This window comes from Vipera berus, assembly GCF_964194415.1.
Source record: "Vipera berus genome assembly, chromosome: 7".
Taxonomy (NCBI): Eukaryota; Metazoa; Chordata; class Lepidosauria; order Squamata; family Viperidae; genus Vipera; species Vipera berus.
Genome location: NC_138209.1, coordinates 7,366,436 through 7,390,127, shown reverse-complemented (window position 1 = coordinate 7,390,127; position 23,692 = coordinate 7,366,436). Strand labels below are relative to the sequence as shown.

Sequence of the window (23,692 nt, the reverse complement as noted above, 5' to 3'; positions counted from 1 at the left end):
TTGGGTATAAAAGGAACGATATAGTTTAACATTTAGATGGTGTAAATTGATAACGTGTCCTTTGGGGCTTTAAGAGAGACTTCCTGGTGGCTGGCTTTGACAGGAGAGGAAATAAGTAGGAAATTATAGAGGAGACAGGAATATTATTTATTGTGTGACAAGGGGATACAGGAAATGGAATTGTGAGCAGTAAACAGGGTGTTATTGAATCTCTGGTTTAAGGATTTCATTTTAAAATCAGGAAGTACCCGGTGAAGGTGATTTGAATTTAGTTCCCTTTTTAAATCTCTGCCGACTGCTTTTGTGTCATAACATCTGTTTTGAAGCAAAATGAAAGCATTTAATCTTTTGCAATCTCATGCCCCAGTCTAATAATATTCACAGGTGTGGAATCCACCTGCTGTTTGACAATTATCACAATGGGCAACTCTGAGTTACCTGAGCCCTTTTCAAGGTGAGGGTAATCTCTTGTATAAAATCCAAAGCTAATTGAGGTGGGTCTCATTCCTTACTTGCACACAAGAGTAGCCAGTTTATTTTTTATTTCTTTGTTTGGTTTGCATCTCTGACCTACACATGAAGCACAGGATCTTTGCTCAGTTGCCATCTTCTGTGGCTTTCCCAAAGGTGCTTTTTCCAAGAGGCAACTGGACTTTCTTTGTTTTTCCTTGAAGATGTTTCGCTTCTCACCCAAGAAGCTTCTTCAGTTTTGACTGAATGGCTGGGAATGGAAGTATTTATATTCCTTGCAGTCTTCTGTTCGTCAGCACTCTTTCTGAGGGTTGCTGAGGCCACTTTGAGGTTGATTTGGGTCCTCAGGGTCACCTGAATACATGTAGCCCTTGACTTACGACCACAACGTTTCTGTTGCTAAGTGAAACATTTCTGAAGTGAATTTTGCCCCCATCTTACGACCTTTAAGCCAGTCACTGCAGTTCTTCCATTAGTAACATGGTTGTTAAGTGAATCTGGCTTCCCCTTTGACTTTGCCTGCCAGAAGGTCGCAAAAAGGTGATCACATCACCCTGGGACACTGCAACTGTCATAAATATGAATCAGTTGCCAAGCGTCCGAATTTTGATCATATGATCATGGGGATGTAAGTGTGAAAAATGGTCATAAGTCACTTTTTTCAGTGCCATTGTCACTAAACGAGTGGTTGTAAGTCAAGGACTAACTGTAGTGCAAATTTGGTGTGGAACCTTATTGGGACTGTGTTGTAGACTGGAGATAGATGATGTTGTAGCCCTCCCCCTCTGTTGAGAGAGGGCTGTTCGGTTTTAGTATAGATGGCCTCTTTGACCCCTCTTTCAAAGCAGCGGCCCTCTCTGTCCAGAATATGGACTTTGCTGTCTTCAGAAGAGTAGCCTTTGTTTTTCAAACGCAGATGGGTTGCTGAATTCAGATTGAATTGAAAAAGCACCTTTGGGATAACCATGTCCTGGAGGGCTGAGAATCTCCATAGACACTTATGTGGCTTTGTTTTTCTAATCTCTGCTTCTAGCTGAGAAGGTTTTTTTCCGGAAGGTTTGGATCCCTCATACACCATCAAATAATAATAATAATAATAATAATAATAATAATAATAATAATAATAATAATAATAATAATAATAATAATAATAATAATAATAATAATAATAATAATAATAATAATAATTTGGAAGGGACCTTGGAGGTCATCTAGTCCAACCCCCTGCTCAGGCAGGAAACCCTATACCATTTCAGACAAATGGCTGTCCAGTCTCTTCTTAAAAATTTCCAGTGTTGGAGCATTCACCACTTCTGGAGGCAGGTTGTTCCACTGGTTAATTGTTCTAACTGTCAGGAAGTTTCTCCTTAGTTCTAGGTTGCTTCTCTCCTTAACTAGTTTCCATCCATTGCTTCTTGTCCTGCCTTCAGGTGCTTTGGAGAATAGCTTGACTCCCTCTTCTTTGGGGCAGCCCCTGAGATATTGGAACACTGCTATCATGTCACCCCTCACCCTTCTCTTCGTTAAACTACACATACCCAATTCCAGCAACCGTTCCCTATATGTTTTAGCCTCCAGTCCCCCAATCATCTTTGTTGCTCTTCTCTGTACTCTTTCTAGAGTCTCAACATCTTTTTTACAATGTGGTGACCAAAACTGGGTGCAGTATTCCAGGTGTGGCCTTACCAAGGCATTGTAAAGTGGTATTAGTACGTGATCTTGATTCTATCCCTCTGTTAATGCAGCCTAGCACTGTGTTGGCTTTTTTGGCAGCTGCAGCACACTGCTGGCTCATATTTAAGTGATTGTCCACTAGGACTCCGAGATCCCTCTCACAGTTACTACTATTGAGCAAGGTACCACCTATTCTCTACCTGTGCATTTGATTTTTCCTGCCTAAATGTAGAACCTTACTTTTTTCACCATTGAATTTCATTTTGTTAGATAGCGCCCAGTGTTCGAGTCTGTCCAGATCCTCCTGTATCTTAAGACTGTCTTCTGGAGTGTTGGCTATTCCTGCCAGCTTGGTGTCGTCTGCAAATTTGATGAGTTCCCCATCTATCCCCTTGTCCAAATCGTTGATGAAGATGTTGAAGAGCACTGGACCCAGAACAGAGCCCTGGGGCACCCCACTACACACTTCCTTCCATGTAGATGCATTGGCCATAAATTACAGGCTCTAGATAAGCAGTGTCCTACTTTGCTTGGGGAAGTTACACACTATAGGAAATCTAATTTTATCATACGGCCCCACCATTGTGCACTTAGAGCCCTCACGAACACTTCCCGCCCTTTGAGGATTATTCAGTTCTTACCTGGAAAGGCAGATAAGAGGAAGTGGAGGGTAAGCAAATGAAAGCGAGCAAATGATTTCAATATATGGAAACTGCATTTCGCAGGAGATTACCCTGCACTTCAATTTCTGTTTAATTCTTCACTGTACTATCAGCCCATTCTACTTTCTACCTGCAAGCGTTGAAAAGGATGTATTTAAGAGGCCACTTTCTCTTCAACTCAGATCTCAGCTTGGATGGTTTTTTTGTTTTAAAAGGGTTTGTTTATACACATTTCTTTGAGACGGACCCTGGTGTTGCTTGATTTCTAATAAATATATCGTAGGCCCGTTGTAACTTTGAACAGTTGCTAAGTCACTGGTCATTAGATTTTTGCTCAGCGGTGAAACATGGAAGGGGGGAAACCAAGGGCCCTCACTGTATTACCGGTATTTTCCTATTTTTTTCCACAAGAAAATCACTCTCTTCATTATTTAGATGGTGGAAAGCTCTGCACGCCTCAAAGTTGTGAATTATTTACCACAGCGTGATTCTCAGTAAAGGCAGCTAAGAGGTAACAATAAGTTCACAGAATGTATAATGGAGCCAGCACAGAATACAGCAAGATGGAAAGTCAAAGGCTATTTTAAACAGTGCAATATACCTAATGTTAATCCTGCTATTTCCAGGATTTATTTTCTCATATCCAAACACTTGATTTTTTCTAATCAATTAATGGATCGCCAGGCATATAAACTTGTAGCCATTCCTTTTTTAAAAAAGAATGTATTGTAGAAGTAGCTTGGAATCAACTATGCCAAATGCTTTCAACGTTCACCCTTACAAAATAGTGTTGTGTTGTGCATTCCAGAAAGTCATTGTAAACAACGCTGCCTCGCTTTTTAAATTACTTGATTTATATGGATTTATCTATTTATTTGATTTATCTGCCGCCCATCTCATCTGGAAGTGACTTACAAACATGACAAGCCAGTAGATATTTAAATGATAAAACAATAAATAACGATAGTAATAAGCGCAGTTAAAAGATGAGGAGAAGCGGAGCACAAAGTACGTGGAGTCCTCGAATTACAGCCACAGTTGAGCCGAAAATTTCCACTGCTAAGAAACACAGTTATGAAGTGAATTTTGCCTCATGTTACGACCTTTCTTTCCACCGTTGTTAAGTGAATCGCTGCAGGTGTTAAGTTAGTTACACGGTTGTTAAATGAATTTGGCTTCCCCCTTTGACTTCGCTTGCCGGAAGGTTGCAAAGGTTGATTTACAGGACCCCGTGACGTTGTCATAAATATGAGTCAATTGCCAAGTATCTGAATTTTGATCACGTGACCATGGGGACGCTGCAGCGATCGTAAGCGAAAGCGGTCATAAGTCAGTTTTTTCAGTGCTGTTGTAACTTTGTAAAGGTAAAAGGTAAAGGTTCCCCCGCACATGCGTGCTAGTCGTTTCCGACTCTAGGGGCCGATGCTCATCTCCGTTTCAAAGCCGAAGAGCCAGCGCTTGTCCGAGGACGTCTCTGTGGTCATGTGGCCGGCATGACTGGACGCCAAAGGCGCACGGAACGCTGTTACCTTCCCACCGTAGTGGTCCCTATTTTTCTACTTGCATTTTTACATTCTTTCGAACTGCTAGGTTGGCAGAAGCTGGGACAAGTAACAGGCGCTCACTCTGTTACGCGGCACTCGGGATTCGACCCGCCAAACTGCCGACCTTCTGATCGACAAGCTCAGCGTCCTAACCCACTGAGCCACCGCGTCCCTGTTGTAACTTTGAATAGTCATTAAATGAATGGTTGTAAGGCAAGGACTATCTGTATTGGGGGGGGGGATTTTCTTAATCCAATAGCCACTTCCAGAATGGTGGACCTCTTTATTAGGACCCCTGGCCAACTGACAGAGCCTTATCTTCAGGCCCTTGGGAAGAAGGTCAAAAGGGTGGCTGTGGATATCACCTCAGGATGTTCCAAAGGGCAGGAACCACAGCGGAAAAGTCTCTTTTCCCAGACCCCGCCTTGACGGACAGGTCCACAGCGTGGCCCTTCTAGCCCAGTTGGGAAAGTTGGGATGAGACAGTTCCTTACATAACCTGGACCCAAAATAATAATCCCAAGTTGTTCGATCAAACAAAACATATTTTATTTTGATTCTACGGAAGAACCTAAATCGTGTAGTTCTTCCTTCCTTCCTTAGGAATAGAATAGAATGGAACAGAGCTGGAAGGGACCTTGGAGGTCTTCTAGTCCAGCCCCCGCATAAGCAGGAGAACTTATACCATCTCAGACAAGTGACTGTCTAGCCCAGGGGTATCAAACTGTCGGGTTGTAGATACTGTTGCCTCAGTATCTCACATGTCTCTGAGCTCATTCCAATTAGCCTTGCCAAGGACTGCCAGGAACCGGCTAGATAAGAGAGACTCTGCCCTGACTTGGGATGTTCGGATGTTCTCTAAGATTGACTAGGGAGTACACCAATAAACAATGCTTTTGCTGTGCGTAGTTTCCTGCTTGTTAAACTGTATAAATACAATAAACTCTGCATAGGCAGACAGACGTATTTGGGACACCCTGCGTTGACTGGTCTCTGAATCCCACACCGGGTCATGAAGAAACCGCGCCCACCCCATTGCCAGCAATGGGGGAAAAGCTCCTATATGTTGCGCGTCGTCACGTGATGTCACGAGTTTGACGTGTCTGGTCTAGTCTCTTCTTAAAAATCTCCAGTGAGATTTCTGGTGGCAAGCTGTTCCACTGGTTAATTGTCCTCACTGTTAGGAAGTTTCTCCTTAATTCTAGGTTGCTTCTCTCTTTGATCAGTTTCCAACCATTGTTTCTCGTCCTTCCCTCTGGGGCTTTGGTGAACAACCTGCCCCACCTCTTCTTTGTGGCAGCCCTTCAAAAACTGGAATACTGCTATCATGTCTCCCCCATTTCTTTTTTTCTTTAGACTAGCCAAACCCAAGTTAGACAAATAGACAAGCTTTTGTCTTGTGAATTTCAGTATCTTGAAATTTAATTCATCATCCTCCCAGTGTACGTATCTTTTTCAGGCTTGACCGTTAGAGTTCATTTCTGGAAGAAACGCCCTTCGTAATATTTCTTAGATTCCCTCAAGAAGTAGCAAAGAAGGCTGATTAAATGCAGAAGCTGGAATTGGAAAAACCAACCCAGATGAATGGACGTTATTTGTTTTTATATATAAATGTTTTATTAGTCTTAAGGAAAGATTAATAAAGAAAAATCTCCCATCAAGTTGACTTTGGCTCCTGGTGGTGGCGACTTCATGGACTCAACCATCTTTCTCTTGACAACAAATGGAAGTAGCTTGCTAGTGCAGGCACTCCTTGACTTACAACTTTACAACGTTTAGTGACCATTCAAAGTTTCGGTGGCACTGGAAAAAATAACACATTACCCTTTTTCACACTTATAGCCGTCACAGCATCCCCATGGTCATGTGATCAAAATTCGGACACTTGGCAACTGGCCGGTACTTATGACAGTTGCAGTGTCAGAGGATCATGGGATCCCCTTTTGCAACCAGATGGATTTGATGGTGTTACTAACTTAACAACTGTAGTGATTTACTTAATTGTGGCAGGAAAAGTGGTAAAATGGAGCAAAACTCACTTAACTTGCTTAGCGATGGAACTTTTGGACTCAGTTATGTTCATAAGCTGAGGACTAGCTGTGAAGTGAAATCTCTTTTTCCTTCTCTATAGCTATCAATCCTGATACTTCTCATCCCTAATTCTGACTTTTATCAGTTGCCATATCATTAAAATTTCAGCAATCATCTGCTTGGCCATTGATCAATGACCAGTATTTTGACTAGTTTGAAAAACATGTGCTTGTATCATTATAAGAGCTAAGTAGCCAAGCCATAAATCTATTTAGCTAATCTTTATTTGCAAGGTATATGGACTAAGCAATATTTATCCTAAATTTCCATTGTAAATTTCCGGAAGCTGTTAAAATTTAATTAGTCTAGCTGTTAATCAAATACTTAGTTGAAACTAGTATTTATCATAGCAGCTGAAATGATATTGTTTTGTCAGATAATGTCTTCCAAGTTTTGTGCAGTTACCTACTGTGTTCACTCACTGAACTAAGTCACAGTGTCATTTCCTTGCTTTCGTTTTAGCAAATTATGTGAATTTATTATTAAGGTTTTCAGAGAGCTACGACTTATTGATGGATTTTGTTTAAGGAAAACATATTTGATATAACTCTACTTCAAATAATATTTGACATCTCCCCCCCCTTTTTTTTTTTTTTAAACCGTGTGGATTGCTCTCAAGATGGGCTGCCTCTTAAGAAACTAATTTTAAGGAGACTCAGAACGTAAGCTGGTTTGCAATATTGAATTCTACCAGTTTGCAGCAACACGATAATCTTGTTTTATATGATAGGAAGCCAGGCTGTCTATTGGTGAACCTTTTGAGCTTGATGCATCAAAAATTTGGAAAATGCCTAATTTGACTGCTGCCACTCAAAAAGGCCAATCCGTGGAGGTCCCCAAGAAGTCCAAGCCTTGGGGACTGGCTTGATTAAGTCCCGCTGCTTAGTGCTCTCCAGGATCTGCCACACACACCACCTCAGATGGTGCTTTTTTTTTTCTGTTGACAGGCCGCAACAATTTACCCAAGGCTGCTTCGAGTCATATGAGATTAATAATAATAATAATAATAATAATAATAATAATAATAATAATAATAATAATAATAATAATAATAATAATAATAAGAAGAAGAAGAAGAAGAAGAAGAAGAAGAAGAAGTAGTTGGAAGGGACCTTGGAGGTCATCTAGTCCAACCCCCTGCTCAGGCAGGAAACCCTATACCATTTCAGGCAAATGGCTGTCCAGTCTCTTCTTAAAAGCTTCCAGTGTTGGAGCATTCACCACTTCTGGAGGCAGGTTGTTCCACTGGTTAATTGTTCTCACCGTCAGGAAGTTTCTCCTTAGTTCTAGGTTGCTTCTCTCTTTGACTAGTTTCCATCCATTGCTTCTTGTCCTGCCTTCAGGGGCTTTGGAGAATAGCTTGACTCCCTCTTCTTTGTGGCAGCCCCTGAGATATTGGAAGACTGCTATCATGTCACCCCCTCACCCTTCTCTTCGTTAAACTACACATACCCAATTCCAGCAACCGTTCCCTATATGTTTTAGCCTCCAGTCCCCCAATCATCTTTGTTGCTCTTCTCTGCACTAGAGTCTCAACATCTTTTTCTTCATTCTTGAAGCAACTTTGGAGAATGGTCTCCTGAAAACTGCATGAAAGCACATCCTGTTCTCATATGACTTTTGGTGGGCCACGTGAGAGCAAGGCCCTCTTGCGCAACGTTTGAAGGGTCCGGAGGCCACCCGTTCTCAGGTAGCCTCTGAAAATCATTTGAGGACAAAGCATACGTTCAAGAATAATTGTTGTCAGGTGTTGATGAAGATTGGCGTGTCACCCAAAACTTCATGGTGTGTCATCTTTTCCAGAATTCCTCAGCCAGCATGTCAAGAGTTGAAGCCCAAAGTCTTAAAAGTTGCCAAGGTTGGACAGCTCTGGTTTAAACAGTAGCATTCTTTACCATAAGCTGATTTGGAACTTAAGATTTCCGTCTGTGAATCTTCTTTCTAAGGAGAGAACCTCATTAAACCCAGTGGGTTTTATGTTTTGAATAAACCTAAATGGCACCGCATAAAGATTTCCAAACCCAATTTCTGAAAAATCCCTTAATTTAGATCAGGGGTCTTCAAACTTGGTCCTTTTATGACTTGTGGACTTCAACTCCCAGAATTCCAGTGTGTCTGGCTGAGGAATTCTGGGAGTTGAAGTCCACAAGTCATAAAAGGGCCAGGTTTGAAGACCCCTGATTTAGATATATCCATGTAAAAGCATTTTACAGTGGTACCTCGGTACTCAACTGCTTTGAAACTTATCCAATTTGATACTCAATGCATTTTGACAAGTTCTAACTTGTGTGTTGAGTACCACACAAACAATGAGTACCGGGACAAAATGTTTTCATCAAAATGAGTTGAGTATCAAATTTGATGAGTTTCAAAGCAGTTGACTACCAAGATACCACTATAAAATGCTGCCTTGTGACATTATTCCTTATGGGGAAAAAATGTTTGGTTTTTATGGTTTTGGGTAGTCATGCTTTCTGGAACCAATTAATGATGAGTACTGAGGTACCACTGTATATGATTTACATCAAATAAATACTTGTAAATGAAAAGGGATGCAATAATTTTTGCCGCTGTCATTTAGAATCAAATTATAATGTATAAAGAAAATGTTTACAGGCAAGGAATTGTCAGGATACTGAAAGCCATTTTTGAAATGTGCCTGTTTTATTCCGCTAAAAATAGGGAAGGATTTGTTTAGATTAAGAAAATCTAAGTCTCATCTTAGGAGAGCAAATTGATGTATACCTGACAATAGATGTCACTGAATTTAATGGTATTTATTCCTGAGTAATCATGAATGGTATGATAGTTTGAGGTTTTTCCTGTCATAATTTTCTCCAGAAATTTCTAATCTCTGCTCCTTACCCACCAAGGAAAGATACAGTGATCTGTCAAGCAGCTGTCTAGCGGATTAAAAAAATTGATTGACTGATTAAAAAAAGAAAGCAAATGTGAAATGTGACTTACACAGAGAAACATGCCCATAATATACACAGTTCATTAGATTCTGGCCTTTGCTTTTAGCTGTGAGTTTTAGCATTTTCATATTTGTTAGATGTACTTGCCAGTTACAAATTTCTTTTTAGACATGACAGTTGACAGTTGAGAAATTAATAGTAATCATTTATTTGAAAAACACCACAAAGTCCAAATCTAATTTAACCTGCCTAGCTGTATTTGTATGTCATTTGTTTTAAAGGTTAACTTCATTGCTTTGAGAAACTGATTTAAGTCTTACTCATAAAGGAGAATATTTGCAGCTCAGGATTGAAATGAGGGGTCCTTGGTGCTCTCTGAGCTTGGTTGTTTTCTTGCAGACGTTTCGTTACCCAACAAGGTAACATCATCAGTGCTAGCAGGGAGAGTAAACACCACTCCTTACCAGCACTAATGATATTACCTAGTTTGGGTAATGAAACATCTGCAAAAAAAAGGAAAGAAACCAAGCCCAGAGAGCACCAAGGACACCCCAATTTATCTCTCTCTCTCTTTTTTAAAAAAAATACAATAATAAGAATAGTAAAGATAGTGGTAGCCATCAGTAGCTAAAATATTCAGCGTTAACATCTTTAGCAAGTTCCTAAGAAAAGTGTTCCTGATCACGGAGTAAAATGGGAAAGAGTTGAGCTTGTATGCGGAGAATTCTCTAATACTTGTTGAGTGTTAAGGAACACTCAGACATTGTTTAGACATTATGGATCACCTTCCCATTGGAGAGAACTCCTTGCTCTCCCTCTTCTGAATCCTGAGTTCCAGATCCTGCCTTGGAAATATCAGTTGGATAATTGAGGCATCTTCTCAGTACCTCAGGCAAAATGTGTGCGAGTAATGTTTATTTGAGTTCTGAGTTTCTGTCTTTTCTTCAGCAAGGGACCAGTTCTGCAGAGCACTCCCTTCCTTCCTTCCTTCCTTCCTTCCTTCCTTCCTTCCTTCCTTCCTTCCTTCCTTCCTTCCTTCCTTCCTTCCTTCCTTCCTCTGTTTTTTAGGGTTCCTGTGAACTGTATTAGAATGCCATGTCACAGATTCTATGTACTTAGAAGGAGGTTTCATGAATTTCACTGGGTTCAGGGTTCAAGAATAGTAAAGATAGTGGTAGCCATCAGTAGCTAAAATATTCAGCGTTAACATCTTTTAGCAAGTTCCTAAGAAAAGTGTTCCTGATCACGGAGTAAAATGGGAAAGAGTTGAGCTTGTATGCGGAGAATTCTCTAATACTTGTTGAGTGCTAAGGAAAGCTGACCTCTTCCAAATGTGCTTTGAAATACTTCGGAAAGAGGAATATAATATAATGGCTTGCGAAGTTGGATCTTGATTTCGCTTGAAAAAGACATTGATATCTCGTTCAATTCTCAGCGCGAATGTATTCTTAAGGGCACAGTCCCACTCGGACAGTGTTTCTCAACCTTGGCCCCTTGAAGACCTGCGGACTTCAACTCGCAGAATTCTGTGGCCAAGGTTGAGAAACACAGCTAGGATTGGAAAGAGTTTCTGAATCTCTATTATCAGCGGTGGCGAACCTATGCCACGCGTGCCAGAGGCGGCACTCAGAGCCCTCTCTGTTGGCACGTGTGCCGCCGCCGCCAGCAGCAGGCCCATCAGGCTGCCACCGCTGCCCGGAGCAGGACCCCCGCCCAGCACAAAGGAGGCATACTGGCCGACTAGCCAGCTCAAGTAGAGGTGGTAGAGCAGAGGTGGCCAAGCATTCTCGATTGGTGGACTGGAAGAAAAGGGAGGGGGAAGCATTTTACATGCGTGCATGCGCGCAAGGGGCTGCGAGCATGCACGTGCTGCAAGGTGGGGTGGGGCTAGTGCCGGTGTGATACTAGCCGTGTTCCGTTCTTGCGCGGTGCAGCGCCTTATATCTGCAGCCCGCGGTGCGGCGGCGGCCATTTTTTGCGCCTTGCAGCACGGTGGCCCATTTTTTGCACCCGCTATTTTTTGCATGCCAGAGGTGCCTCCCTGCCACCGCAATGCTGATGCGGCCCTGGCACCTCGTGATAAATAAGTGGGTTTTGGGTTGCGGTTTGGGCACTCGGTCTCTAAAAAGGTTCGCCATCGCTGCTCTATATTCTTAGTGATGACATAGTGAACCTTCCAACACTCAGACATTGTTTAGACATTATGGATCATCTTCCCATTGGAGAGAACTCCTTGCTCTCCCTCTTCTGAATCCTGAGTTCCAGATCCTGCCTTGGAAATATCAGGTGGATAATTGAGGCATCTTCTCAGTACCTCAGGCAAAATGTGTGCGAGTAATGTTTATTTGAGTTCTGAGTTTCTCTCTTTTCTTCAGCAAGGGACCAGTTCTGCAGAGAACTCCCTTCCTTCCTTCCTTCCTTCCTTCCTTCCTTCCTTCCTTCCTTCCTTCCTTCCTTCCTTCCTTCCTTCCTTCCTTCCTCTGTTTTTTAGGGTTCCTGTGGACTGTATTAGAATGTCATGTCACAGATTCAATGTACTTAGAAGGAGGTTTCATGAATTTCACTGGGTTCAGGTGTGTTTACAATTCAGCTTTACAATTGTTTGAATATGGTGCAACATCACTGGCTGTAAAAGGTGGTCCTTAACTTACCACCACGACCAGAATTTAAATGCTAAGCAAGATGGTTGTTAAGTGACCATTTTATGACCTTATTTGCCAGGGTCATTAAGCACAAAACACTGCAGTTGTTAAATGAATCAAGTGGTTGTTAAGTGAATCTGGCTCTTCCCCCCTCCCCTCCCCCCAAATTGCTTGTCAGAAACCGGCTAGGAAGGTCGCAAACGACAATCACACGACAATTGCATCCTGCAGTTCTTGTTAACACAGGCTGGTTGCCAAGCACTCCAGTTTTGATCACATGACCTTGGGCAGGGGTAGGCAACCTTGGCTCTTTTATGACTCGTGGACTTCAACTCCCAGAATTCCTGAGCCAGCCATGCTGAGGAGAAATGGAGAGGTTTCCAAGCTGAGCCATGCTGGCTCAGGAATTCTGGGAGTTGAAGTCCACAAGTCACGAAGGGGCCATAGTTCCCCTATTCTGGCTCAGGAATTCTGGGAGTTGAAGTCCACAAGTCATAAAAGAGCCAAGGTTGCCTACCTCTGCCTTATGCAATATGGTTGAATGTGTACAGCACGGTTAAATTTTGGAAGCCAGAAAATGTGATTGTGTCATGTTTTCAAGTGATATCAGAGGGCAAAAATGAACACTTCCTGTGGAAAATAAAAACAGGAATTTGGGCCCAGCACTGAGCAGACATCTGCCTTTTGACAGTTGCAAGTTCATGCCTGTGTACGGATAAGATTATTAAAGCTTTTCTGCGGAAGGAAGCCAGGGTGGGCTAACGTGTTTAATCAACATTCAGTCTGAACTAGGAAGAAAGGCTTCCCACAAGGTGTTTTGGCTACTTTAATTGAGTTTGAATTAGGATCCCAGAAAGAAAAAAAAATGTATTATATCAGTAGGTTGAATATTTCAGTGGCTCTTATTCACCAAGTTGGTCAATTATAGGTGATTTATACCTTCCTGTCTCTTTGGCACTTTCATTTTGATGGAACAAATCTAGAACAAGGGTGTCATAGTGGGGTCATATTCATTCCATGGTGCAAGAGTTCAAAAGCCAATAGGAATTGCTGCTGAGCATGCCAAAATGTTGCACCATCTCAACTAGGTAAGTAAGAGAGGACAAGGAGTGGGAGGTGGGTTCTGCGGAGTCCATGTGCACTTCTTCCTTGTGTTCACCCGTGTCAGCCAGGCTGGTGGCCTACCTGGTGCTGGACCTGCGCTATCGTTGCCTTGCCCTACGCGCCTAAGTGGCCGCCCTGCATTGCCTGGCCCTCACCGCCTCCGCCGCCTGCACCGCGGGCCCTGCTGCTCCCACAGCACCAGCCGCGCCGGCTCTGGCCCTGGGGGGCAGCCCGCCGCCAACACCCCTCGCACCCGTGACCGCAGCAGCGCTGCCCCCCCGCCCCCCACCTCCTGCGCCTGCCAAGATGAGAGTTCCGGCACCTTTTTTTTTTTTGAAAAAAAGCACTGTTTAATATAGAGATAATGATTGTATGGTGCGAAATACCATACAATGGGATTTTTCTATTGAGCTCTCCAATAATTCTAAAAATTGTCGGAAACTGGTATATATAACTTCTTGAAACATTCTGCTCCATAACAAGGCGGGTTACACATTCACTTGAATTACCTTCTTAAAAATAATTTAAAACTTAATATACCTAGTATCCTTTTTTGACTTAGTTAAAAAAAAACCCATTCTTTCTTGTCGCTTTAATGCTCTGTGTTACTGTGCGGTATCGTAATTAAAATTGCTTTTAAAACTTTAAACCTTAAGATGATGTCAGTTTGTTTCCTGTGTGACAACCTCCCTTTCTGTTGTTCGTTTCCTTATCTTGAATTTTCTCCCCACCCCCGCCCCCCCCAGTCTTTTCTTTGTATCATGGCTTCCATGACATTTTTCTTTCTTTTCCTTTTTTTTGCTGTTTGCAAAGACTCTTGGGAGGATTTGACAGATTTGGTGGAGCAATTGCGCGATGATGCAGAAGGTGCGTGCCACACCAACATCTTCCTGCTATTCTCTACATTCCATTTCCCATGGCTTTTATCGTCTTTGGAGCTGGGTCACCCGCTGCTTTCCGGGATTGTCACTGCAGGGTCCATGCATATCTGTGCCCCACCTTGTTCTGCGTTTTTCTCGGTTAAAATACACATTTTTCTCTTAAATGTTGTCGTTTCCATTGCATTCTTAATATGCACCCATACCTCCATTTATTTATTTTTATAGTTGGGGGCTACTGTTGGTCACAATCTTCATTGCAAATAAATTTAATAATAAATAGACATAAAGTACATTCTATAGGTTGACACTGGAAACTCTCTTAAAGGCTAATGTATGCAGGTAGTCCTTGACTTCTGACCACAGCTGAGCCCAAACTCCCCTTTGATAAGTGAGACAGTTTATATAAGTGAGTTTGGGCCCATTTTGCAACCTTTTTCGCCACCCTGGTTAAGTGAATTTAACTTAAATTAAGAGAATCTTAGCAACTGCAGTTGTTGTGAGAATGTTGTTAAGTGAATCTGGCTTCCCCGTGGACTTTAGTTGTCAGAAGGTCACAAAAAGTGGTGACATGGCCCCGGGACACTGCAACTGTCAGACGCATGAGTCAGTTGCCAAGCGTCTAAATTTTCATCATGTGACCGTGGGGATGCTGCAACGGTCATAAGTGTGAAAAACTGTCATAAGTCACTTTTCTTGGTGCTGTTGTAACTTTGAACGGTCACAAAATGAATGGCTGTTAAGTCGAAGTCTACCTACATACCAGAACTCCAGAAGCTGAACTCTCTCTTAGTATCTTGCTGTATACTTCTGTAGACAACGAAATTTCATTTTAATGTATGCCAATTAGTGTACATTCAAAGTGACAATAAAGTTGTTAATCTATTCCAGGGGTAGGCAACCTTGGCTCTTTTATGACTCGTGGACTTCAACTCCCAGAATTCCTGAGCCAGCATGGCTCAGCTTGGAAACCTCTCTCTTTCCCCTCAGCATGGCCGGCTCAGGAATTCTGGGAGTTGAAGTCCATGAGTCATAAAAGAGCCAAGGTTGCCTACCCCATTCTATATTCTATTCTATTCTATTCTATTCTATTCTATTCTATTCTATTCTATTCTATTCTATTCTATTCTATTCTATTCTATTCTATTCTATTCTATTCTATTCTACTCTACTCTACTCTATTCTACATACTTCTTGACTTACAACCATCCATTTAATGACTGTTCAAAGTTCGCCACAGTCATGGGATCAAAATTCAGGCGCTTGACCTCTGGCATGTAATTGCACTGTCCCGGGATCATGTGATCACCATTTGCAACCTTCCCAGCAGGCTTCCAACAAGCAAAGTCAATTGGGAAGCCAGATTCACTGAACAACTCCAGTCATTTGTTTAACAGTTGTGACAAAAACAGGGTCATAAAATCGGCCTTGTCTCACTTAAACAACCACCTTGATTAAGAACGGAAATTCTGATGCCAGTTGTGGTTACAAGCAGAAGGCTACCTGTAACCTGTTTTTCAAAATGAAAGTCGATTAGTCCCTGAACATCCAGAACCAAATTCCTGAAAACAGCGTTAAATATATTAATAATCGATACAGCCCATGCTCCTGGCAACAGATAATAGAAGAGCTTTTTAAATCTGACCATTACTGGACTGGAGCAAACAAAACTTTTTAAAAACCTCAAAAAAAAAACAAAACAAGAGCAAAGAGGAATGCTGGAATGTTTTCCGAAAGGGTTAGGGTCAACAGTACATTTATTTCAGGTTCAAGGATTCATTAAATGGCATCTGTTGTAAACCTTTCACTGCCTTACTGCTTCGGACAGGAAGGCGGTGCAGAGAGTGGTGAGGACGGCAGAAAAGATTATCGGCACTTCACTCCCTTCGCTGCAGGATGTGGCATATAAGCGATGCTTGAGCAGGGTCCGCAGGATTGTCTGGGACGCTACACGTTCTCCTCACGACCTATTTTCCTTGCTACCTTCTGGGAAGAGGCTGTTCTGTACCAGCCTGCTACCGGCCCTGCAGAAAAAGCAGGGACAACCCCTTTACAAACGGCAAGAGGCTGGAATAAAGCCTGCCAAATTTATTCACATAAAACAGAGCAAGACAAGACACCAACCATAAAACAGAAGCTAAGAAACAGGAACTATCCAAGGGGTTGCCTTCAGCAAACCAGCCCTCCCACACATTCCCCTTAAATACAGTTCAGGGCGTGGCTTCTCTCTGCCTCCTTCCGAGGTGCCCCATTGCCTTCCTCTGTTTACTCCTGACTGACTGCCTCCTGCGTCAGACGTCCTTGAACAGGGCCAGCTGTGGGTCATCTTCATCCACGCTGTCAGGCTCACACAGCTGGGTCTGCATCGTGACCAGATGAGAGGGGCCTTGCTGGGGGCTCTCATCAAGCTGTCCAATCCCCTCAGCAAGCTCTTCAACACCCCCCTCCTCCTCCTCCTCTCAGTTGTCCGACCCAACTGCCGAACCCACAGGCTGACCCTGAATCACAACAGAGGCTTTGTTTTATCCATCCAGATTCAGTCACAGTTTTTTGCCTTCCATATAGCATCAACCTTGTGAACACTCAGGCTTCCTCTTTCTGCTAGGTATTCAAAATGGACAGTGATTAATATTTGTTTTTTGTTTTTGTTTTTTGAATTTTTTTTTTATTAAATGTACATTTAGAAACAAAAGTGGACATGATCCAACTTCCCTGGCTGCTATTAGTATTACCTTATGTTACAGAAAGAAAAACAGAAAGTTAAAATACGTTCTACGACAGGACAGAGTGTAACAAACTGTACATATAACATCTGTAAATTTTTCGGTAAACCGTCTTTCAGTCGTCAACGTTGTATTTACATATCTTTCAGTTGTGTCCTGATATAGGTGCTAATAAGAAGTCCTTATGTTATCAGCTAATCAATCGATAGTCATCTCAGCGATCCTCCTTGTCTCTAAACAATCATACAAATTTTTCCAAATTTCATAATACTCTGTTTCCGTTTTGTTTTAAATCTCTAGAGTTAACCTGTCCACTTTGGCGCAGGATAAAATTTTATTTATTATTTCTTCTTCAGTGGGGATTAATATTTGTGTGTGTGTGTATCTATGTATGTATGGGTCTAGTATGGTGTGTTTGTATATATGATGTGTAAAGGTAAAGGTTCCCCCGCACATGCGTGCTAGTCGTTTCCGACTGTAGGTGCTCATCTCCGTTTCAAAGCCGAAGAGCCAGCGTTTGTCCGAGGACGTCTCCGTGGTCATGTGGCCGGCATGACTAGATGCCAAAGGCACACGGAAAAGTGTTACCTTCCCACCGTAGTGGTCCCTATTTTTCTACTTGCATTTTTTACGTGCTTCCGAACTGCTAGGTTGGCAGAAGCTGGGACGAGTAACAGGCGCTCACTCTGTTACGCGGCACTTGGGATTCGACCCGCCAAACTGCCGACCTTCTGATCGACAAGCTCAGCGTCCTAACCCACTGAGCCACCGCGTCCCTTTATATGATGTGTATACGTGTGTTATGTATGTGTATGGGGAGATACATACCGTACTTTCTTTTGAGAGCAGGCAACAGAATTTCATTTTTAATATGGGCCAGTGTGCTCACAGTAAAAAAAAATGACAATAAAGTATGTATACCCTTCATTCTTGACTGTTTCATTTTTTGTAATACAAAAAGTTTTAAAAACCTTTGACAAATGTTTGGTGCCACCCCCGTGCATTTGTTTGCTTAGTTTCTTCTGTTCGTTTCTTGCAGCAGATTAAGAGAATAACAGAGCTGGAAGGGACCCTGGAGGTCTTCTAGTCCAACCCCCTGCTCAAGCAGGGGACCCTGTACCATTTCAGGCAAATGGTTGTCCGATCTCTTCTTTAAAAACCTCCAGTGTTGGAGTACCCACAATTTGTGTAGGCAAGCCGCTCCACTGATTGATCTAAGTGTCAGGTAATTTCTCTTTCGTTCTTTCCCTGATTAGTTTCCATCTGTTTCTTCTTGTCCTGCCTTCAGGAGCTATGTTTGGAGAATAGGTTGACACCCCCAACCCCTCTCTTATTTGTGGCAGCCCCTCAAATATTGGAAGACTGCTATCATGTCATCCCTGGTCCTTCTTTTCATTAAACTAGACATACCCAATTCCTGCAATTGTTCTTCGTATGTTTTAGCCTCCAGGCCCCTCATCAACTTTGTTGCTCTTCTCTGCACTCTTTCTAGAGTCTCAACATCTTTTTTGTGTTGTGGCAACCAAAACCGGATGCAGTATTCCAAGTGTGTTCTTAACAAGGCATTGTAAAGTGGTATTAAGACTTGATTCTACCCTTCTGTTAATGCAGCCCAGGAACACAACGTAACCCACAGGTTTTTTCCCCCCTCATTCACTTATAAAGGCTATCATTCCTCTGAATGTCTAATATAACTTCCTGTGCATTTCTTAAATGTAGCTTTTTTTCCACCTACCGCCCATTCTCCTAATGCAATCCTGAATATTCACAATGAATAGAATAGAATAGAATAGAATAGAATAGAATAGAATAGAATAGAATAGAATAGAATAGAATAGAATAGAATAGAATAGAATAGAGCTGGAAGGGCCCTTGGAGGTCTTCTAGTCCAGCCCCGTGCTCAAGCAGGAGGACCTATAGGACAAAGGCAAACATTTTGAGATAATTGACTGGGCAGCCATTTATCTGAAATGGTATAGGGTCTCCTGTTATTCTGCTATTCTGTTTGTAACTTGCAGTCTTACTCACCCTGTATGCCTACCAATGGTTAGCAAGATCACAGTTAGGTTTCACAAATTGTTGGAATAATAAAGTAATTACATGTTAGCTAGCTCCTGCCAAAACAGCAGGCTGAAATGTGATTGGCTGATTTGTGTTTGTTTGTGTGTGTGTGTGTGTGTGTGTGATGTAAATGCAGCCTGTGTGTGATATGCCACAATTCAGTGTGGAAAGGATGTAAACAAATGAAACAGCATCTGGTCGCAGTTGGGGGGGAATTTTTGTGCCGCACGTCTAGGCAAGAAAGCCGAAATGGATAAGAATCTTGATATTATGACAGAAAACTGTAAGCTTTCAGCTTTGTGGATTTATATTTACTAATGTAATTGAGTAGCTTTTGTGTGTTTCTTTGGCTCCCACATTTACATCAGAAAGGTCTGGCTTCAGAAGATTTTCATTATCTCAGAAATAGGATTGCTTGATCTATCATGATCTAATTCAATTGTGGTCATGAGAAGAATAGGTTGTCCCCCTGGGCAGACGAACATACGAAAAATGGCCATGATTTTAGTTCAGCATCTCATCTGTTACTGATCAGTTCTTACAGATTTGGGATTGGGACTACGCGTTTGTCAAAATACGCCTTGTTTTAGTCTCAATTTAAGGGGAAGTGGTGGGTTTGGAACTCTTTGGAAGGTGTGGGAGCAAGAATAAAGCACTTTTCCCTCCTCCTCCTCCTCCTCTCCATAAAACCCACTCCCTTCTAACCCTGATGATGTTACCTAGTTGGGTCGTGAAATGTCTGCAAGAAAACTACCAAGCCCCAGAGAGCACCAAGGAACCCACAGTTCAACCCCGAGCTAAAAATATTCTCTTCTGTTGACAGAAATGGTTAAAAGTGGTTAAAGCAATTGTATCGCTTTCCAGGCACGTTCACCATCTTCAAAAGCCCCACCCCTCCATTTTCACACGTGTGAGATGGCTGTGCTTTCACAGGTGTATGAAGGCAGCCAGGAACAACTTCAAAAGCAGCTGAATGAATGAATGAACCTTTTGTTATCAAAGTACAACATGTATGCAGTGAGCTTGGCCGAGCCTCCCTTCGTGCCCCCGCCACCACAACTCACAGTCACAACAAACCCCACCATCTTGTTATACCGTGGCAGCGAATTGCACAGCGCGCCGGCCTCGCAAGTCTATCATACATAGAGTTATTTCCCGTTCAGGAGCCTGACAGCCCATGGTTAAAAGCTGTTCTTCAGCCTGTTGGTACGGCTGGCTGTACTTCTGTATCTCCTACCCGATGGTAGGAGAGTAAAGAGGTAGCAACCAGGGTGCGAGTCGTCCCTGAGAATTTTCCTCACTCTTCCAAGGCAGCGGGTCCTGGCGAGGTCATCCAGTGGTGTCAGGGGACAGCCCACGATGTGTGAATCTGGAAAAAGAGATGGCTATTTTAATTATTCAAAAAAGAGAACACGCACTTATATCCATTTGCAGCGTCCCGTTGCTACATGACTGCAAGAGCCTTGGTGGAGCAGTGGGCTAATGCCTCCTTAAGTGACACCAGCTGCCTGCAATTAGTGCAGGTTCGAGTCCCACCAGGCTCAAGGTTGACTCAGCCTTCCATCCTTCCGAGGTAGGTAAAATGAGGACCCAGATTGTTGGGGGCAATAAGCTGACTTTGTAATAATGCCGCTTGGGGGGGGGGGGCGAAAGCCCTAATAAGCAGGCATATACATAGAATGAAGGCTATTGCTAAGACTTCATTGATTTGTGCTTTAGATTGTAAGCCGCCCTGAGTCTTCGGAGAAGGGCAGGATATAAATGGGATTTAAAAAAATAAATAAATTGCAACTGGCATTTATATCCAGCAAAAAACGCCCATTGCAAATAATAGGTTTGATTAACAATGGCAGATTCAGAATAACAGAGTTGGAAGGGACCTTGGTGGTCTTCTAGTCCCCAACCTTTTGGGCACTAGGGACAGGTTATGTGGAAAGACGTTTTTCCGTGGACCGGAGGGGGCATGGTTTTGTGTGCTGCCTGCACGGTGTGAATGGAGCTTTCCTTGTTTGTGCGGACCAGTTGCTGACATGCTGCGGCCCGGTACTGGTCCACGGACCAAGGGTTGGGGACCCCTGGTCTATTCCAACCTCCTGCTCAGGCAGGAAACCCTGTATCATTTCAGAGAAATGGTTGTCCAATCTCTTCATAAAAACTTCCAAATTGGAGCATGCACAATTTCTGGAGGCAGGTTGTTGCACTTATTAATTGTTTGCCTTAGTTCTAGGTTGCTTCTGTCCTTGATTAGTTTCCATCCGTTGCTTCTTGTCCTGCTTTCAGGTGCTTTGGAGAATAGCTTGAGTCCCTCTTCTTTGTAGCAACCCCTGAGATATTGGAACACGGCTATCATGTTACCTCTTGTCCTTCTCCTCATTAAACTAGACATACCCAATTCCAGCAACTGCTCTTTATATGTTTTAGCCTCCAGTCCCCTGATCATATTTGCTGCTCTTCTCTGTACTCTTTCTAGAGTCTCAACATCTTTTTTACATCGTGATGACCAAAACTGGATACAGTATTCCAAGTGTGGCCTTACCAAGGCATTGTAAAGCGGTATTAACACTTCACGTGTTCTTGATTGTATCCCTCTGGTAATGCAGCCTAGAACTGTGTTGGCTTTTTTGGAAGCTGCAGCACACGGCTCTCACAGTTACTATTATTCGCTTAACAACTACCGCAAAAATGTCATAAAATTGGGTCAATCGTGATGATCTGCTTAATGACCTGCAAGATTTATGATTGTATAGCGAGGCTCAGGTATCATATGTTGAGAACAACCGGTAACTAGAAAAACAAAGGTTCTTTGCATATTGCAATTTTTTTTATAAGTACCGTCAGCATGAAGTCCATTTTAAGTATGAAAGTACAAAATGAGTTACATTTTCTAATTGAGGGATGGTCTTAAAAGACGCTATCCATAGGCTCACTGAAGCAGTAGGAGTGAGCCTAAATCACGGGTCGGCAACCCGCGGCTCCGGAGCCGCATGCGGCTCTTTGAGCCGTCTCCTGCGGCTCCCAGCCGCCCGGTGCGCGCGCACCTCTTCGAACGGGCAGTGGTGCGCGCGCACCTCTCCAAATGGAGAGTGGCACCGCCCGTTTGGAGAGGTGCACGCGCACCTCCCCGAATGGGCGGAGGTGCGCGCGCACCTCCCCAAACCTTTGGAGAGGTGCACGCGTACCTCCGCGCGAACGGGCCGCAGCGTCGTTCTTTGAGGAAGCTGCCGCGGCCCGTCTGCAAAGCTGCCGAAAGCGGCAGCTTTGCAGATGGGCCACGGCAGCTTCCTGAAAGAGCGACGCCGCGGCCCGTTCCGAGAGGTGCGCGCGCACCTCCCCAAACCTTTGGAGAGGTGCGCGCGTACCTCCGCGCGAACGGGCCGCGGCGTCGTTCTTTGAGGAAGCTGCCGCGGCCCATCTGCAAAGCTGGTTCCATCTCACTTTTTAAAAAATTGGCAACCGCGTGCGTCCGCGCATGCGCAAAAAAACGTTTTGCGCATGCGCAAAATGTTTTTTGTGCATGCGCGTGCATGGACACACGCACGCGGCTCCCAGTTTTTTTAATTTGTGATGGAACCGGTTCCCGGTGGCTCTTTTCCTTTTTTAGGTTTCCGACCCCTGGCCTAAATGGACTCCAGAAGATGGTAGAGGACAGCAAGGCCTGGAGGAACGTTGTCCATGGGGTCGCGATGGGTTGGACGCGACTTCGCAACTAACAACAACAATCCATAGGCTAGCGGCTTGGAAATTTGGTTTAGTAAAAAATTATCTGTATTCCTTTGGAAACAAACTCAATTGCAGTTCCTGTACTTGTTTTCATACCAGTTTTCATGGGAGGAAAGAATTCTGTTTAGTGAGAAAATACTTACTTTATTGATTTGTCTATCAAAGTCTTTAAACTCAAGCTTTGGGACTTTCTGTTTTGTCATGCAAGTCAGTTTTAAGACTTTTTTTTTTAAAAAAAAGCGTGCAGTGCTCAATGATTTTGTTCCTTCTGCTAACCACAGGAGCAAAGTTTATTCACAAGGGACACGACTAAAACAAATGGGTAGGTAGGCATGTAAATTGACAAAGCGTTTAGTCCACGATAGGGTTATCCAACCTTGGCAACTTGTGGACTTCAACTCCCAGAATTCTACAGCCAGCCATGCCCACCCATTAAGGTTGCCTCGCCTATAGAGATCCTGCCAGCAGAACCTGCTCCAAGTGTAAAACAAGTGTTATGCAGCTTGATTAAATGTACTCTCAATTCATGCATGATTTGCAATGCAAATAATCATTCTTAGAGGCAGAAGAATCTTCTACTGCATTAGATAATTCCTTAGACAATCACACTCCTTTGCATATATTAGATTATGCTGTTCTTGGTTCGCTGTTTCCGTTATGGAACTGTTCAATCTCAGCCCTGGTCTTGAATGCAACACACATTGTCTTTGTAAATAGGTTTGCTAATTAAGTTTACCAGGAGACTTAATAATAATAATACTTAGTGGGGTTGTTGCAGCGGTATAGGTTGAAAAGCCAAAAAATGCTTCAGTCCACGTGTGAAGTATACGTGCAACATTTGTCTGCAGCAGTTTCTCCTCAAACTTGGTAATTTTAAAATGTGCGGATTTCAACTCTCAGAATTAAAATGTGTGGACTTCAACTCCCAGAATTCCACAGCCAGCAGGCTTTTTATTTACAATGGTGTTGCAGGGTCTGGGATCCGGGCAATGGCCATGTGATTCATTTAACAACTGCAGTGATTTACTTAAGAACCATGGCAAAAAGGTCGTAAAGTAGGATGTGAGTCGCTTAACAGCTGCTTAGCTTAGCAATGGAAATTTTGGGCTCCATTGTGGTTGTAAGTCGAGAACTAGCTGTATATATAACTGTCTTCTACCACCAGGGTGAAAATTTGGGAGATTTAGTTCGATTCAGTCTTTGG

At 43.0% G+C, this 23,692-nt stretch overlaps 1 protein-coding gene across 7 annotated transcripts in view; it reads left to right on the top strand.

The window, feature by feature from the left end:
- The window catches only part of RUFY3 (RUN and FYVE domain containing 3), a 75,982-nt gene that overhangs the window by 15,131 nt on the left and 37,159 nt on the right, over positions 1 to 23,692 (top strand). The gene's annotated exons all lie outside the window — the stretch shown is intronic.